At 41.9% G+C, this 18,713-nt stretch overlaps 1 protein-coding gene across 1 annotated transcript in view; it reads left to right on the top strand.

Annotated features, from left to right (window-relative positions):
• The first annotated feature begins 6,603 nt into the window (after nt 1-6,603).
• Nucleotides 6,604-18,713, top strand: part of LOC147002413 (uncharacterized) — a 37,299-nt gene continuing 25,189 nt past the window's right edge. The window contains 1 exon segment of the mRNA XM_085843912.1: nt 6,604-6,679. The gene's annotated coding sequence lies outside the window, so the exon portion shown is untranslated.

The following is an 18,713-nucleotide window of genomic DNA, read 5'->3' as shown; positions in this document are numbered from 1 at the left end:
CATGCAAAGTAATAACAACAAAAACTATTAAGGACTGTCATTAACCTTAAAATGATCAATGTCTTAAATGTGAGAGGAAACTCACAGAATACAGTCTATAAAACAGAAGGCAGCTTGAGCAAACATGAAATTTAGGAGCCTATTTTTGGCCTCTGGGAACTTTTTATTATAAATGGTATGGAAGGCATCTTTTAAGGTATGCACCTGGTTTTTCATTGTTGTAGTTGAATGGTGTTCATTGTTTGCTCCAGGGAATTTCTGCCATCTAAGAACTGTCTGTGTGAAGCTTTTTCTTGGTTTTGAGGTCTGAGAGTTAACTGTTTTAGCTCACATTCAGGCAGCTCTGAACAAATGCCTGAATCATTTACTGACTGAGCCTTTAAGTTGTATGAATAATCATCTAATCACATGATGAGGGCTTCTGTTGTTCTCCAACCTTATTTCTGCACTGCTGGAGACAAGATTGTGAGGTCAAATATAGCAACTCTCTATCTGGGATCTTAAATTTCTGAGATTAATTAATGCATTTAAAAAGAAATCTTTCCTCTAGCATATACTGGTACTACCAGTAGCCAGCTTATAGCTTTAATTTGTTAGGTTAGTTTGAGACTGGCTAACGAGATTTCTATGTTTCTATTGACTCTCATGGGTGTAAATGAACATCAAATACATACTTTCCCCAAAGTTCTTTAAACAGTTCACAGAATACTATCAAGAGACTCTTTAGAAATGCTAAGAGTCATACAGTTTGCAAATCAATTGTAGAAATGGTCGAGCATATTAAAAACTCATCCTAGAGCCAAGGATGGCCAGCGATTAATAATACTTGATGCCATTGAAAGAAGAAAAGCTGAACTTTTCCTGAACTCTCTTACCCCTCCCATCCAGAGACTGTTCCCGGAACACTCCTGAACTTTTTACCCCAGAGTACCCCCTCCCAATTGGAAACTGTTCCAAGAACATTTTTAGATAAGGGTCTCCTGGAACAAACCCAGTTCAAACCCTCCCAACTTGAGACTGTGCCAGGAACATTTTTTAATTAGGGGAACAAGCCTCAAAAACATTTTTGAGATAAGAACAACCTCGGAGAGTTTCAATAAATCAATATACATTGCCAAAATATAGGACACGACCCCTTGGTTACGAAAAGCCCCCTTAGAAAGTCCCTGGAAATAACCTTTGGCAGAACCCTTTAATGACGCACATTTGTACCTTCCCTGCCCTGCTCCCCCCTTACCCTTCTCCTATAAAAGCCTGTGACAAGTCTGGGCCAATTGTCGATTCTCCTCTGCACCTTGCTTGGTGTAAGAGTTGCGACCCCAGAGCTCTGGTTCATGTATTTGCTTGCTGTTGCTTTATAAAATCTTACTCTCTACATCTTAAGTTCGGTCTCAGTGTCTTCTTGGGTGCGCGGCTGTCCCGAGGCTTGAGTAAGTGTCTCCCTTTGGGAGTCTTAGAGTCTTTCACCATGAGGACCAGAATTTGAATAAGACTACATGTCAGTACATCACAAGTGCCTACAATTCCATCTCCTGTGATCTGATATTCAATTTGGGATTTTTCACTCATAGATTCCCCCACCCCCACCCCCGACCCCCAGGGAGAAAGGAGAAAATGAGAAGGGGGATGGGGAAAGGGAGAGAGGCAGGTACAGAGGGAAAGACAGAGAGACAGAGAGATTAAAAACAAAACAGAATCAATTTATTCTAGAGCATGGACTGAAGTCTCTGAACCTGTAGCCAAAATCAATTCCCCTTCAGTTACTAGATCACCTATTTCTTTCACAGAGATAATACAGGTGTGAAGTATCATGGAAAGACCAGCTAGAGTATCAGCAAAATGATCATGGTTCTTTCACCTGAAACTGAAAGCAAAACTAATTCTCACCTACTACTCTTATGCAAGTGAACAATATCACACTAAATCTTAATAAATGTCACAAACAACAACCAAATCAACTCACATTCATGAACATGTCCAGATTATAATAGAATATATAATTAGAATAGAATAGTTTTCAAAATTTAACATAAGCCTTTATTTAATTTTTTTGATAGGTGCTATATAGAATCATTGAGGTTTTTTTTTTTTTTTTTTTTTTTTTTTTGGTTTCTTGAGACAGGGTTTCTCTGTGTAGCTCTGGCTGTCCTGGAACTCACTTTGTAGACCAGGCTGGCCTCGAACTCAGAAATCCGCCTGCCTCTGCCTCCCAAGTGCTGGGATTAAAGGCCTGTGCCACCATGTCCGGCGAATCATTGAGTTTTTATTAGTATTTATATAAACAGACACATAAAAATATCAGCAATGAAAGTCTCACAGAAGAAAACCAAGAATGAAATACAAGTGGTAAGAAGAAATATAATTTATTTTGATTCCATGTTACAGTTCTATCATTGCAAGACAAACTCAAGAACATTGTATTTTATGGCCAATATTAAATAAGGAAAACCTATAAATCCAATCTAAATTTTTATACTCTAATGATGTTGATGTTGATGACAATAAAGTATGTGTGTGGTTTGTGTGTGTGATGTGTGTGTGTGCACGAGCGTGGATGTATTTGTGTGTTTGTGTATTTATTTTTTTTAAATGCAGTGTCTACAGGTACAAGAGGATGCCAGACATAATGGAAGTGAAGTTACAGGGGTTTGTGAACTGCTAGTCAATTAACATAAGCCTTTACATTGAGCTATCATTGAATCGCAGAATGAAAGGAACTGTCATTGTTTTGGTAAACAGTGACAATTCTTGGAACATTTTGAGGTACTAATCCCAACTTCTTAAACATATTTTTTCATTTAATATTTTGGCTATTTTCTGTGGTTTGTTAATTTCTTCTACTTAAAAAGGTATACCTGTAGACGGGCGTGGTGGTGCACACCTTTAATCCCAGCACTCAGGAGGCAGAGGCAGGCAGATTTCTGAGTTCGAGGCCAGCCTGGTCTACAGTGTGAGTTCCAGGACAGCCAGGGCTATACAGAGAAACCCTGTCTCGAAATCCAAAAAAAAAAAAAAAAAAAAAAAAGGTATACCTGTGTTTGTGTGCCATGGAGTACATGTGGAAATCAGAGAACATCTTACATCTGTCTGTTTTCTCCTTGCTCCACCTAAGTTCCAGAGATGAAATGCATGTAAGCAAACTTGGTAGCAAGTATCTTGCGTTAGTAAGTGACTTTGGTGCCTTTAGGTATTTCCTTGAGTGGTGGTGTGTGGATATTCATATGCTATTGTCCAAGTGTAGAAATCAGAGTATAATGTGTGGGAGACATGTGGATCTCTCAGGAATTGACTTCAGCCATCAGGCTTAGCACCAAACACCTTTACCGTCTGTGCCATCTCACAGGCACACATTGTGTTTCTGAGATTCTGTTTATGGGAGTTTCCTAATTACAAGTTTTTATGTTTAGTCTTCAAAATAAAGTAACACACATAGAAAAATGAGGGTATGACTATCATTTTGGCTTGCAAGTAGGGATTATTATTCAGATTATCCATGGATTTATATACTTGTATGAGATTTTAAAAAGGAGATACACCTTTTACTGGTGGAATGTTACTACAAGTGTTATTTGCAGACCAGTGAAAAGGCTTACTGAGAAAACTTCCTCTTGGGTACAAATCTGGCAACGTGAGCTGGATATTCAGAATCGATGTAAAGAAAGGGTCCACACAGTTATCATCCAGTTATCATATCTACATATCTGCATCTGTCTACACATCCATAATCATATCACACAGGCACACTGCAGAGAAATTTGTTTAAAAAATATAGCCTAAGGCATTAAAGCATCAGGCTCCCATTCTCACTAAAGAGGACAATTCTCTTACAAGCAGGACAGTCAGCCTCAGACAGAGACAAGCTCCCTAGGCATTGGCTATCCAGTGCAATGTGATCAGCCCAGAAACCATAAACACACAGCCAAAAATAAGAAAATACTCAGCAGGTTGTAGTCATACATTAAGAGCTTACTTATACATAACAAGGAAAAATTTGGGACAAGATGGAAAGAGGACGAGGGTGTGTGAGATGTAATATATTTTAATCAACCAGTATAAAAGGAAATTTTAAATAAAAAAGTAAGGCTAGAGAGATAGATGCTTCAGCAGTTAAGAGCACTGGGTGTTTTCCTGAGGACACAGGTTCCAGTTCCAGGACACATAAGGTTACTAATAATATGTTATGACTCCAGTTGCTGGGATCGTCTGCCCTCTTCTGGCCTCTGTGGGTTCTGAATAGACTCATGCAGGCAAACACTCATTACTAACATAAAAAAGAAAAAAAAAATCTTTGTGGATGTCACAGTCTTGAGAGAGACAGCAGCCAGGGTTGGTAAAAATGAGCTCTTTCTTATCCTGCATGGCAACAGCCATTGCCTTCCTCTGAGCCAGCCTGCTCAGAGGTGAAAGCAGCCTTCAGAGCATAGAATAGCTCAGCGTAGCTGTTCACTGTAAGTACAGTGTCTACGGTGACAATAGGTGATCTTTCCTTGATGTTTGCTATATTTGTGCTCTCTCGCATTTTGTATGTGTGAAAATTATTCTATTGATACATCTATCTTTAAGAGTATAAAACATAATTAACAGGTAGTATTGGCTCCTAAGTAAGCTACATTCACAGACTCATTTACTTATGAGGAACCTGCCTGACTCCATTTTGAAGGCAGCAGCCATTATGCTGTATTTTTAAAAAATAGGTTTCCATTTACTGTGAGAGCTGAGCTGCTGCTTTTAATTTTGTTTCCTGGAGCCTGACTTGCCCCAACTCATGACCTTGATTTATTTTTGAGGATGCCTTGAACATTCCTGACCCTTCCTAACCACTCTTGCTAATCACATAGTGACCATAGTGTGTGTTTTTGAGATATTTTTTCATATTACTTTACTGCCTCCATGTAAGCTGCCTTCTGTAAGCTGGCTTGGCAAATTCTTATGATTTTACTCCTTAAAGTGGGTCAAAAATGAAGGGTTTCTCTCTTTAACCTGACTTAGGGGGCAGATGCTGGCTAGCTCTTGGGTGCATCCCAATAAAATCAAGCTTGGTTCAAATTTGGCTCAAAATTGTGGTAGTGGCCTTATTCTCTCCTGGCTAGATTAACACATGATTTTCATTTATGATCTTGTGGTACAAGATGAACATGCCGGAGACATTTCCTTCCATCTTTTAAGATAATTTTCTATGTTCCTGCTTGACTTTGAGTTAGAAGGCACATAAATGTCTCTGCTTTTAGATTGTGACCATGTTCAAAAGTGTGTTTGTTAAATGAGCATTCTGAGGAATAGGCAGAACTCCACATGAATGTGTCCAGGCTTCCCTAGAAAAACCCCCATGCTTCCTTTTTTGAGAAACAGCATTGCTTTGGAAATGACTCCCATGCCCATACAGGTAAGAACTTTGGCTCAGCATTTCTGTCTTGTCTGCTGCGATAGCAATTTTTGATAGTCAGACTGAATACATCTGGAATTAACTAAAACCCAAAGGGCTGAACACATGCGAGGGATTTTAATTAAAGTTTTTAAAGTGGAAAGACATTTCAGGATCGTTTGAGGTGACAATATTCACATTTAATCTGGGCCACACCTCTGGTAGCAGCCTACTTTTGTAAGTTCATTCCTTTACTGGCATTAGAGCCCATGTCTTTAAAATAGTGGGTTATACTGAAGACCAGCTGAGACAACCAGCCTCATGGACTGAACTACTGAATTCTTCAACTTTTAGTTGGTAGACAGCCCTTCTTGGACTTGCCTGTGAGCCATTCTAATAAATCCCTTTCTACATACATAGAGATCTGTTTTATCACTTCTGTTCATCTAGAGAACCTTCACTAATACACAGCTATGTTCTTTTCACCTTAACTCAGGAACATGCTGGCTAAGAATAGTGTTCATAAAAGGCATGTTTCTCTGAACCAATTCATTCTAAGTATTCAAGTTACCATGGAGACTATACTTTTCATTATTACTAATTTGTCAGGAGACAGGCCTGCATTTCATGAGGAAAACTCCTATAGGAGTGGAGTACCATTCAGCCTTCTGGTGGGAGATATACCTATCATTGTGTTTCTGATCTGGTTCCAGCTTTTCTCTCAGGATATTCTGACGTACCCTTGCCTCCCAGGTTACATGTAGTTGAACTTCACCTAGCCTCAGTGTCAAGCAACAGAACAAACGTTTTGATTCCTAAAATCTCTCCTTAATTGTTAATATTGTGGCTCCCTTCTACTTGTGGGACACAAAAATCACTCCACTCCACATTGTGTAATGAGATGCACAAGCCAGCCACCCAGTGTCCAGGAGGAAGAAGAAAATGTTGCTGAGTGCAGAAAGGCGGAAGGGTGAATGGTTGGAGGCAGGGGCAAATGCGACTAAAATGCAAATATGTGCATATCCGGGAAAGGTCTGGGCTTGGGGTTGATATCAGCTCCAGCAAACACTGTGCTGTGTCCCTTCTGCATTCTCTAAGCATAAGGGGGAGGTTCTTGTCACTCAAGTCTCATTAGCCAATCGGACCCTCGAGGCGGACCTCCAGTCAGAAGGGGAGGCGGGCTCTTCCGGGGGACTTTCTGCAGTCTGGAATCTGAAGCTTCCTTAGTGCCAGTGGTTCTTCGCCACTACCTGCGGCTTGAGGGGAATGCGCACGAGCTTGGGAGTGAAGATGTGGTGAGCGAGGGGCGGTTGCCTGGTGAGGAGTGGGCTTGTGAACCTCGGGAGCCCGAGGTTGTGGTTGGTCCTCCCTGGGGTTGGATGGGAAGTAGTGGTTAGATGCAGCCTGCCGTGAGACTCTCTGTGGTATTTGCATCTCCCTAGACCCCAGTGATGGCCTGGGAGCTGCATCTGCGCAGAGCCTTGGGAACGGGCAGTGCGTAGAAGTATCCTTGTAGTCAGTTTCACCAGGCTTTTGTTGCATCTGAAGATGGCAGTTTGACAAACGCAGAGAGTCCCAGTTTCTCTAGCATCTCTAAAATTTCTGTTTAGGAGTACGATCCATTTGGAGTTAGTTTTGGGGAGGTAGTAAATGGCGTTTCATGTGTTCGTTAGCACTCCACTAATAATCTGTGATGGAGAAGGGTAGACTTGATGATGGAAAGGATTTACCAATGCTTAGGAGATAATAAGTCACGCAAAGTAGAGTTTAGCTAAGGGTGGGCTGCCTCTAAAGCATCCCAAAGATGATAAGTAGTATGCTAACCAGGCTTGTTAGACATGAGGTGATCAGAAACACATGTCCACTCACCAGAATTGTCTTGACATTTGGCCCCAAACTATAACAAAAGATTTACAACCAGCCACTAATGCAATCCGAATATTAAAAGGCAGTTAGTTGTCTAAAAGCTATTCAAAGAAGTAGTGCATGGTCACAACTAACTAACATCAAGGTCTGGTGTGCTATAAAGGTCGAGTTTTCCCCACTAAAAAAAGCATCGTTTTGCCCAATGGGTAAGACACAGCTCTTTGAAAAGGAAGGGCACTGTTGTGTTGAGGGCTGGCCTGATGTAGCAAGGTTTTCCCTGAGGCTTTCCTGTGTGGAAAAGGAGCATTGCCCCTTCTCAAACTGAGGAACGAACCTGGTAGATCCAGTAGAAACCTGGATTGACACAGTTAAGTCAGCTCAGAGGTTTGAGACACAGGCCACTCACTGGCTGTAGCTGTGTGTCACGGGTTATACATCTCAACAGCTAACACTGTGCCCAGAGGCAAGGCTAATCGCTATCTTATTAATGGCATTCCCTCTACTAAGGAAGGATCGACTCTTTTTCCAGGTCAATAGTGCTAAGATTTTTTTTTCAATTATTTTTACCTTTTTAAATTTTTTTAACTTAATAAGATGTACATTTTTAATTTTATTTGTTTTTTTTTTTTTTTTTGGTTTTTTGAGGCAGGGTTTCTCTGTGTAGCCCTGGCTGTCCTGGAATTCACTTTGTAGATCGTGGAATCCTTTCCAGTTGAGCTGGCCTCGAACTCAGAAATCCGCCTGCCTCTGCCTCCCGAGTGCTGGGATTAAAGGCGTGCGCCACCACGCCCGGCCACTTTTTATTTTCTTAATTTAGGTTATATGTGGGAAACTGAGACAGTAATTTAAATAAAAAAGTGTTTTGTTTGTACACGTAGAAGAGGTAATGGAGCAGAAAAGTGAGAAAAGCAGAGAGAACAACTGAAGGTGAATCCCCACAGGGAAACTCCAAAGCAATGTAAAGCACACGAACAGGAGTTTCCCCATCAGGAGAAGCAGCTGGCTGGGGTCATGCATTTACACATCACCTCCAGTCAGCGATGTGTTAAAAGTTGTCCATCAAGGGAGATGATACCCTTACATTTCAGCACCCTGAGCCTGCTGCGATGATTTAGGGTGACAGGCAAAACTAAAATAGCAAGAGAGACAAATATACCAAAGGGCTTAGAGTTAGCAGGTAGGCAGGATGCACTGGTGTGCTCAGTAGAGTAATACAGACAGAGCACCAGCAATGCTGACCACATTTATCATAGCATTCTCCAACCAAGTGGTGGTCCTATGCTACACGGTGTACTGTGTACCCGTGGTAGCTAAAGCATCAGTTAAGTACAAAGTTATACATCCTTTTTACCTTTTAAAAAAGTCAGTTATTGGTATCACTTTTTAAATGTAATTTTCTTTAAATGTGTCACTGCTCCAATCTCTATTTCTTTCTGTTCTCCAGTGTTTCCTTCTCGTTAAGAATTTTATTCTGTTTTTCTCAAATGCTATTTATGCATTGATTTCTGTTTACAGCAATGTCTCCCATAGCCTAGGCTTGCAATTTATCATTGCTTTCCACACCTAATCCTGCCTCTGCTGCCTACTGCTTGAAAGGCAGTCCTGCAACATCTTCCAGGCTGGTCAGGGAAAAGGGAAAAAGAGACCAATGAATGAATGATTGTCCTCTGCCCTCCTCGGCTTCTATTAGGAAGTTACAAATGAAGAGGAACTTGTGTTAGAACCAAGTTCACTGACCAACTTTGAAACTGCTGTAGTCACAGCACAGAAAGGCAGGGGCAGGAAGGATGGTGAGAGCTTTTTTGCTCTGGCAACAGTAGGAATTACCAATGAGTACTCTGGGAGTCAATTCATTGATCACTCAATGTCCTGTTTCTTGGGTCCACAGGACAGGGAATCAAGAATCTGAATAAAGAACTGAATTTACGTCTAGGAACCAAATTACTGTAGTTACACTAGTTTAACCAGTACAGAAGATCTGGTCAAACTGACATGGCCATGTCTAAACAGGAGTGTTGCTTTTCCTGGATGAAAATGGAGAGTCTGAGAGAAAAGGTGTGAGTAATCCTAGGTGTGGTCTTCTACAAATCGATAGTCCCTTGAGCAGGTGGGGCCATAAAGCTGGGTTTCAATTTTAAAATATAATTTTTGAAATTGTAATTACATCATTTCCAAATTATTTTTCCTTTCTCCTATATACTCCTTTATGCATTCTATGAAATGGCCTCTTTTTGCTTTAATTGTTGTTACTGGTTGAATTTAACCTAAATTTGGCTGCAGGACTTCCCAGCTGTGAGATCAAGAAATGGCTCCACTAGACATTGAGTATCAAAGGGACCTCATGTCATGGAAGAGAGACAGGAAGTGCTCTGGGAGACTGGAAGAATTTCTACTAAAATACAAGTTTTCCAGACTAGGGACCTGTCTGCCTCTATTGTGGAAGGCTTGTCCTATTTGAGTCTGTTGATTTCTGCTCACCCTGTAGGGGAGCTGCTATTGTCCTATGCTCTTCTGGGAAGCCCTAGCTAATGAGAGACTCTGGGAAGTCCTAATAATCAGAAACACCAGTGAAAGGTAGTTTGTGGGTTCCTTCCAGAATTCTCTGGTGCTGCTGTAGGGAGCTGTGATGGAGACTACTTGCCATACCATGGTAGGTGTGGGGGTCTACTGACTAGATTAGGGGAGATCAGGCCAGCTATGCTGTCAGAGTCATTGGGACTGGGATGGAATGTGAACCAGACTAGATTCTGTTGAAGCATGTGGAGACTTGGGTAGTGTCCCCTGGCCTCTGAGCTTCCCTGAGTGTGGATTGCTGTGGGATGCTGTGGTTCTTGTAACATCACTACCCAGTGTGCACACACAGGCATTCTGAAGGTTTGTCTGGTTTTTAGAACTTCTGAATGTTGCATTCTACTTTCAGATTTGTCGTATATAAATATTACAAATGGTTTAGAAACTGGTAGAAAAGAGGTGATGGGGATCATCCTTCAGTGACCCTGTACTACAGAACCTAGGCCTGGAGAGATGGCTTAGTGGTAAAGAGCTCTTGATGTGTTTCCAGAGAACCAGAGTTCAGTTCCCAGGATCCATATCATGTGGTTCACAACTACCTGTAACTCTACCTCCAGGTGGTCTGATGGTCTTTTTTTTTGGTTTTTCGAGACAGGGTTTCTCTGTATAGCCCTGGCTGTCCTGGAACTCACTTTGTAGACCAGGCTGGCCTCGAACTCAAAAATCCACCTGCCTCTGCCTCCTGAGTGCTGGGATTAAAGGCGTGTGCCACCATGCTCTGATGGTCTATTCTTAACCTCTCTGGGCACACACACACACACACACACACACACACACAGCATAGACACAACAAAGACACAAGCACAGACACATATTTGTGTGTAGAGCCCATCTGCACTCTCCCTCATGTCCACTGTTCCTACATTTCACTTCAGAAAAGAGCAGGCCTCCTCGTGATATCAACTGAAAAAGGCAAAACAAGATACAATAAAACTAGGCATAAGCCCTCATTTCAAGCTAACCCACTAGGAAGAAAAGTGTTCCTTGAGAAGGCAAAAGAGTCAGAGACACCCCAACCCCCACTATTAGTAGTTCCACAAAATCCCCAAGCTGAACAACCACGGCACATACGCAGAGGACCTAGCATAGAACCATGCAGACTCCGTGATGGTTGATTCAGTCTCTGTGATTACCTATGAGCCCCCCCTTAGGTGGGCCATATTCTCATGGTGTCATCGACTCCTGTTTCCAGCAATCTGTCCTCCTCCTCTTCCTCAGGGTGCCCCAAACTCCACCTGATGTTTGGGTGTTGGTGTCTGCATCTGCTCCCATCAGTTGCTGTAGGAATCCTCTAGGCAGCATCTGTGAATAAAGTAGAATTTCATTAAGAATCACTTCATTGATTTTTTTTATTATTATTATCAGTCCAGTTACATTCAACCTTAGGTCTCTAAACCATATACCTTCTGATTCCTAGCCATATAGGCAGTGTTGGCCATGGGCTCTCTCTTTGCTTGGGCCACAAGTTAGGCCAGTCTTTAGTTGGCCACATCTACAAGCTCTGAACCACCACTGCCCCCAGCATATTTTGCAGGCAGACCAGGTTGTGAGCTCAAGAATTTGAGGCTGGGTTGTTCCAGTCCCATCACTGGAAGCCTGGCCTGGTTATAAGATGTTTTGTTTAGGCTCTATATCTTCCATAACTAGGAGACTTCATTAGAGTCACCCTCAGAGTTTCCAGGAAGGTTCCACTGCACTTGGTTTCCACATTGGTCCATAAATGCCCAGCTATTTCAGTAGTCTTTCCTCATACTCTCATCCTCCTACCCTCCTTCCTTTACCTGTTCTATCCTGTTCCCAGCATCATCCAACACTCCCCAACACCAAGTCACTGGGAAAATCTATTTCCACTTCTCCAGGGGATCCTCCCTCTACCTTGATCCCCCAGAGCCCTTTTTATTTCTTAGCCTCTTGGGGTTCTTAGATTGCAGTGTAATTATCCTTAACTTAAAAGCTAATACGTGCTTTTAAGTGAGTACATACCATGTTTGTCTTTCTGGGTCTGGATTACTATACTCAAGATGGTCTTTCTAGTTTCATGCATTTCCCTGCAAATTGCATGCTCCTATTTTTTTTTCTAACTACTGAGTAATACTCCATTGTTTAAGTATACTACAGTTTCTTTATTCTTTCTTACATTGAGAGACACCTAAGTTGTTTTCAGTTTCTGGCTATTATGAATAAAGCTTCTATGAGTACAATATAATACATATGAATATAGTTGGATGGTGTCTTAGTCAGGGTTTCTATTCCTGCACAAACATCATGACCAAGAAACAAGTTGGGGAGGAAAGAATTTATTCGGCTTACACTTCCATACTGCTGTTCATCACCAAGGAAGTCAGGACTGGAACTCAAACAGGTCAGGAAGCAGGAGCTGATGCAGAGGCCATGGAGGGATGTTCCTCACTGGCTTGCTTCCCCTGGCTTGCTCAGCCTATTCTCTTATAGAACCAAGACTACCAACCCAGAGATGGTCCCACCCACAAGGGGCCTTCCCCCCTTGATCACTAATTGAGAAAATGCCTTACAGTTGGATCTCATGGAGGCATTTCCTCAACTGAAGCTCCTTTCTCTGTGATAACTCCATCTGTGTCAGGTTGACACAAAACTAGCCAGTACAGATGGCCAGTGTCCTTGTGGTAGAAAATAGGGTCCTTTGGGTGTATGACCAAGAGTGATATAGCTTTTGGGGACCTGGTGGATTGATATTGTTGTTTTTCCTGTGGGGATGCTAACCCCTTTGGCTCCTTCTGTCCTTCCCCTAACTCCTCCATTGCGGTCCCCACACTTAGTCCAATGGATGGCTGCTTGCATCTGCATCTGTATTGGTCGGGCTCTGGCACAGCCTCTCAGGGGACAGCTATACCAGGCTCCTTGTCAGCAAGAGCTTCTGGGTATCAGCAATAGTGTCTAGGTTTGATGTCTGCAGATGGGATGGGTCCCTAGGTGGGGCAGTCTCTGAATGGCCTTTCCTTCAGTCTCTGCTCCACACTTTGTCTCTGTGTTTCCTTCTGACAGGAGCAATTCTGGATTAATACTTTTCAGATGGGTAGGTGGCTCCATCCCTCAATAGGGGGCAATGGCTATCCACTGGATATGGTCTCTACAGGTTATCTGCACCTTTGTTGGGTATTTTGGCTAATGTCATCCCTGTTGGGTCCTGGGAATCTCTTCAGTCCCTGGCCTCTGGGACTTTCTAGTGGCTACCCATAGTTTCCCACCCCCCACGTCTACACACCTCCACTCACTTTCCTGACCCTTTGTCCTTCTCTTCTGTCTCCACCCACACCTGATCCTGCTCCCCCTTTAGTAAATCTTCCTCTCTCCCTTCCACATCCTTCTCTCCCTCCCTTCGAGATCCCTCTCCCCCTCTACCTCCGTGATTATTTTCTTACCCCTTCTGAGTAGGACTGAAGCATCCATACTTTGGTCTTCCTTCTTTTTGGGTTTCATATGGTCTGTGAGTTGTATCGTGGGTATTCTGAACTTTTTTGGGGGGGGGCTTAATATCAACTTATCAGTGAGTGCATACCAGGTATGTTCTTTTGTGACTGGGTTACCTCACTCAGGATGATTTCCATCCATTTGCCTGTGAATTTCATGAAGTCATTTTTTTTTTTTTTTTTTTGGTTTTTCGAGACAGGGTTTCTCTGTGTAGTCCTGGCTGTCCTGGAGCTCACTCTGTAGACCAGAAGTTTTTAATAGCTGAGTAGTACTCCATTGTGTAAATGTACCACATTTTCTGTATCCATCCCTCTGTTAAGGGACGTAAGACTTGTTTCCAGTTTCTGGCTATTATAAATAAAGTTGCTATGAGCATAGTGGAGCAGGTGTCCTTGTTACATATTGAAGCATCTTTTGGGTATATGCTCAGGAGTGGTATAGCTGGGTCCTCAGGTAGTACTATGTCCAATTTTCTGAGGAACTGCCAAACTGATTTCCAGAGTGGTTGTACAAGCTTGCAATTCCACCAGCAATGGAGGAGTGTTCTTCTTTCTCCACATCTTCGCCAGCATCTGCTGTCACCTGAATTTTTGATCTTAGCCATTCTGACTGATGTGAGGTGGAATCTCAGGATCTTTTTTTTTTTTTTTTCATTTCTCTGATGATTAAGGATGTTGAACATTTCTTTAGGTGCTTCACAGCCATTTGAGATTTCTCAGTTGAGAATTCTTTGTTTAGCTCTATACCCAATTTTTAAATAGGGTTATTTGGTTCTCTGAAGTCTAACTTCTTGAGTTCTTTGTATATTTTGGATATTAGCCCTCTTTTGAATGTAGGGTTGGTAAAGATCTTTTCTCAATCTGTTGGTTGCCATTTTGTCTTATTGACAGTGTCCTTTGCCTTACAGAAGTTTTGCAATTTTATGAGGTCCCATTTGTCAATTCTCTCTCTCTCTCTCTCTCTCTCTCTCTCTCTCTCTCTCTCTCTCTCTCTCTCTCTCTCTCTTTCGAGACAGGGTTTCTTTGTGTAGCCCTGGCTGCCCTGGAACTCACTCTGTAGACCAGGATGGCCTTGAACTCAGAAATTTGCCTGCCTCTGCCTCCCAAGTGTTGGGATTAAAGGCGTGTGCCACCACGCCCAGCCTTTTTTATTTTTATTTTTTTCAATTCTTGATCTTAGAGCATAAGCCATTGAAGTTCTGTCAGGCATTTCCCCCCTATGCCCATATATTTAGGGTCTTTCCCACCTTCTCTTTTATTAGATTCAGATCCAGTGTATCTGGTTTTATGTGGAGGTCCTTGATCCACTGGGACTTGAGCTTTGTACATGGAGATAAGAATGGATCAATTTGCATTCTTCTACATGCTGACAACCAGTTGTACCAGCACCATTTGTTGAAAATGCTGTCTTTTTTTTTTTTTTTTTTTTTGCACTGGATGGGTTTAGCTCCTTTGTCAAAGATCAAATGACCGTAGGTGTGTGGGTTCATTTCTGGTTATTCAATTCTATTCTACTGATTTACTTGCCTGTTTCTATACCAATACCATAGAAGTTTTTGTTTTGTTTTTATTATTATTATGTATTTTACTTTATTTTATTAGATATTTTCTTTATTTACATTTCAAATGCTATCCCCAAAGTTCCCTATACCCTCCCCCCACCCCCGCCCTGCTCCCCTACCCAGCCACTCCCACTTCCTGGCCCTGGCATTCCCCTGTACTGGGGCATATAAAGTTTGCAAGACCTAGGGGCCTCTCTTCCCAATGATGACCAGCTAGGCCATCTTCTGCTACATATGCAGCTAGAAACACGAGCTTTGGGGGTACTAGTTAGTTCATATTGTTGTTCCACCTATAGGGTTGCAGACCCCTTCAGCTCCTTGGGTACTTTCTCTAGCTCCTCCATTGGGGGCCCTGTGTTCAATCCTATAGATGACTGAGCATCCACTTCTGTATTTGCTAGGCACTGGCATAACCTCATATGAGACAGCTATTATCAGGGTCCCTTCAGCAAAATCAGGCTGGCATATGCAATAGTGTCATGGTTTGGTGGCTGATTATGGGATGGATCTCCGGGTGGAGTAGTCTCTGGATAGTCCATCCTTTCGTCTTAGCTCCAAACTTTGTCTCTGTAACTCTATTCATGGGTATTTTGTTCTGTATTCTAAGAAGGAATGATGTATCCACACGTTGGTCTTCCTTTTTCTTGATTTTCTTGTGGTTTGTAAATTGTATCTTGGGTATTTTAAGTTTCTGGGTTAATATTCACTTATCAGTGAGTGTATATCTAGTGACTTCTTTTGTGATTGGGTTACCTCACTAAGGGTGATATCCTCCAGATACATCCATTTACCCAAGAATTTCATAAATTCATTGTTTTTAATAGCTGAGTAGTACGCCACTGTGTAAATGTACCACATTTTCTGTATCCATTCCTCTGTTGAGGGGCATCTGGGTTCTTTCCAGCTTCTGGCTATTATAAATAAGGCTGCTATGAACATAGTGGAGCATGTGTCCTTATTACCAGTTGGAACATCTTCTGGGTATATGCCCAGGAGTGGTATTGCTGGATGTTCTGGTAGTACTATGTCCAATTATCTGAGGAACCGCCAGACTGACTTCCTGAGTGGTTGTACCAGCTTGCAATCCCACCAGCAATGGAGGAGTGTTCCTCTTTCTCCACATCCTCGCCAGCATATGCTGTCACCTGAATTTTTGATCTTAGCCATTCTGACTGGTGTGAGGTGGAATCTCAGGGTTGTTTTGATTTGCATTTCCCTGATGATTAAGGATGCTGAACATTTTTTCAGGTGCTCCTCAGCCAATCGGTATTCCTCAGTTGAGAATTCTTTGTTTAGCTCTGTACCATGGGGTTATTTGAATTTCTTGGAGTCCAGCTTTTTGAGCTCTTTGTATATATTGGATATTAGTCCCCTAACAGATTTAGGATTGGTAAAAATCCTTTCCCAATCTGTTGGTGGCCATTTTGTGTTATTGACAGTGTCTTTTGCCGTACAGAAGCTTTGCAATTTTATGAGGTCCCATTTGTTACTTCTTGATCTTACAGCACAAGCCATTCCTGTTCTGTTCAGAATTTTTTCCCCTGTGCCCATATCTTCGAGACTTTTCCCCACTTTCTCCTTTATAAATTTCAGTGTCTCTAGTTTTATATGGATCCTTGATCTACTTAGACTTGAGCTTTGTACAAGGAGGTAAGAATGGATCAATTCTCATTCTTCTACATGATAACCAACCGCCAGTTGTGCCAGCACTATTTGTTGAAAATGCTGTCTTTTTTCCACTGGATGGTTGTAGCTCCCTTGTCAAAGATCAAGTGACCATAGGTGTGTGGATTCATTTCTGGGGCTTCAATTCTATTCCATTGATCTACCTGTCTGTCGCTGTACCAGTACCATGCAGTTTTTATCACAATTGGTCTGTAGTACAGCTTAAGGTCAGGCATGGTGATTCCACCAGAGGTTCTTTTATTGTTGAGAATAGTTTTTGCTAGCCTGGGTTTTTTATTATTCCAGATGAATTTGCAAATTGCCCTTTCTAACTCAGTGAAGAATTGAGTTGGAATTTTGATGGGGATTGCATTGAATCTGTAGATTGCTTTTGGCAGGATAGTCATTTTTACTATATTAATCCTGCCAATCCATGAGCATTGGAGATATTTCCATCTTCTGAGATCTTCTTTAATTTCTTTCTTCAGAGACTTGAAGTTTTAATCATACAGCTCTTTCACTTCCTTAGAGTCACACCAATGTATTTGATATTGTTAGTGACTATTGTGAAGGGTGTTGTTTCCCTAATTTCTCTCTCAGCCTGTTTATCCTTTGTGTAGAGAAAGGCCATTTATTTGTTTGAGTTAATTTTATTTTTATTTTTTTTTAATATATTTTTATTACATAATTTCCTCAATTACATTTCCAATACTATCCCAAAAGTCCCCCATAGCGCCCCCCACTTCCCTACCCACCCATTCTTTTGGCCCTGGCATTCCCCTATATTGGGGCATATAAAGTTTGCAAGTCCAATGGGCCTCTCTTTCCATTGATGGCCGACTAGGCCATCTTTCGATACATATGCAGCTAGAGACAAGAGCTCCAGGGTTCCGGTTAGTACATCATGTTGTTCCAACAATAGGGTTGCAGATCCCTTTAGCTCCTTGGGTATTTTCTCTAGCTTCTCCATTGGGAGCCCTGTGATACATCCAATAGCTGACTGTGAACATCCACTCCTGTGTTTGCTAGGCCCCGGCATCTTCTCACAAGAGACAGCTATATTTGGGTCCTTTCAGCAAGATCTTGCTAGTGTATGCAATGGTGTCAGCGTTTAGAAGCTGATTATGGGACGGATCCCTGGATACAGCAGTCTCTAAATGGTCCATCCTTTCATCACAGCTACGAACTTTGTCTCTGTAGCTCCTTCCCTGGGTGTTTTGTTCCCAATTCTAAGAAGGTGCACAGTGTCCACACTTTGGTCTTCATTCTTCTTGAGTTTCATGCGTTTAGCAAATTGTATCTTATATCTTGGGTATCCTAAGTTTTGGGCTAATATCCACTTATCAATGAATACATATTGTGTGAGTTCTTTTGTGATTGTGTTACTTCACTCAAGATGATGACCTCCAGGTCCATCCATTTGGCTAGGAATTTCATAAATTCATTCTTTTTAATAGCTGAGTAGTACTCCATTGTGTAAATGTACCATAATTTCTGTATCCATTCCTCTGTTGAGGGACATCTGGGTTCTTTCCAGCTTCTGGCTATTATAAATAGGGCTGCTATGAACATAGTGGAGCATGTGTCCTTTTTACCGGTTGGGACATCTTCTGGATATATGCCCAGGAGAGGTATTGCTGGATCCTCCGGTAGTACTATGTCCAATTTTCTGAGGAACCGCCAGACTGATTTCCAGAGTGGTTGTACAAGCTTGCAATCCCACCAACAATGGAGGAGTGTTCCTCTTTCTCCACATCCTCGCCAGCATCTGCTGTCACCTGAATTTTTGATCTTAGCCATTCTGACTGGTGTGAGGTGGAATCTCAGGGTTGTTTTGATTTGCATTTCCCTGATGATTAAGGATGTTGAACATTTTTTCAGGTGCTTCTCTGCCATTCGGTATTCCTCAGGTGAGAATTCTTTGTTCAGTTCTGAGCCCCATTTTTTAATGGGGTTATTTGACTTTCTGGAGTCCACCTTCTTGAGTTCTTTATATATATTGGATATTAGTCCCTTATCTGATTTAGGATAGGTGAAGATCCTTTCCCAATCTGTTGGTGGTTTTTTTGTCTTATTGATGGTGTCTTTAGCCTTGCAGAAGCTTTGTAGTTTCATGAGGTCCCACTTGTCAATTCTCGATCTTACAGCACAAGCCATTACTGTTCTATTCAGGAATTTTTCCCCTGTGCCCATATCTTCAAGGCTTTTCCCCACTTTCTCCTCTATAAGTTTCAGTGTCTC

The sequence above is a fragment of the Mus caroli genome, unplaced genomic scaffold (assembly GCF_978045245.1).
Source record: "Mus caroli unplaced genomic scaffold, Mus_caroli_1 scaffold_10, whole genome shotgun sequence".
NCBI lineage: Eukaryota > Metazoa > Chordata > Mammalia > Rodentia > Muridae > Mus > Mus caroli.
Note: the sequence above shows the minus strand (reverse complement) of the source record. Positions and strands in the feature narration are given on the sequence as shown.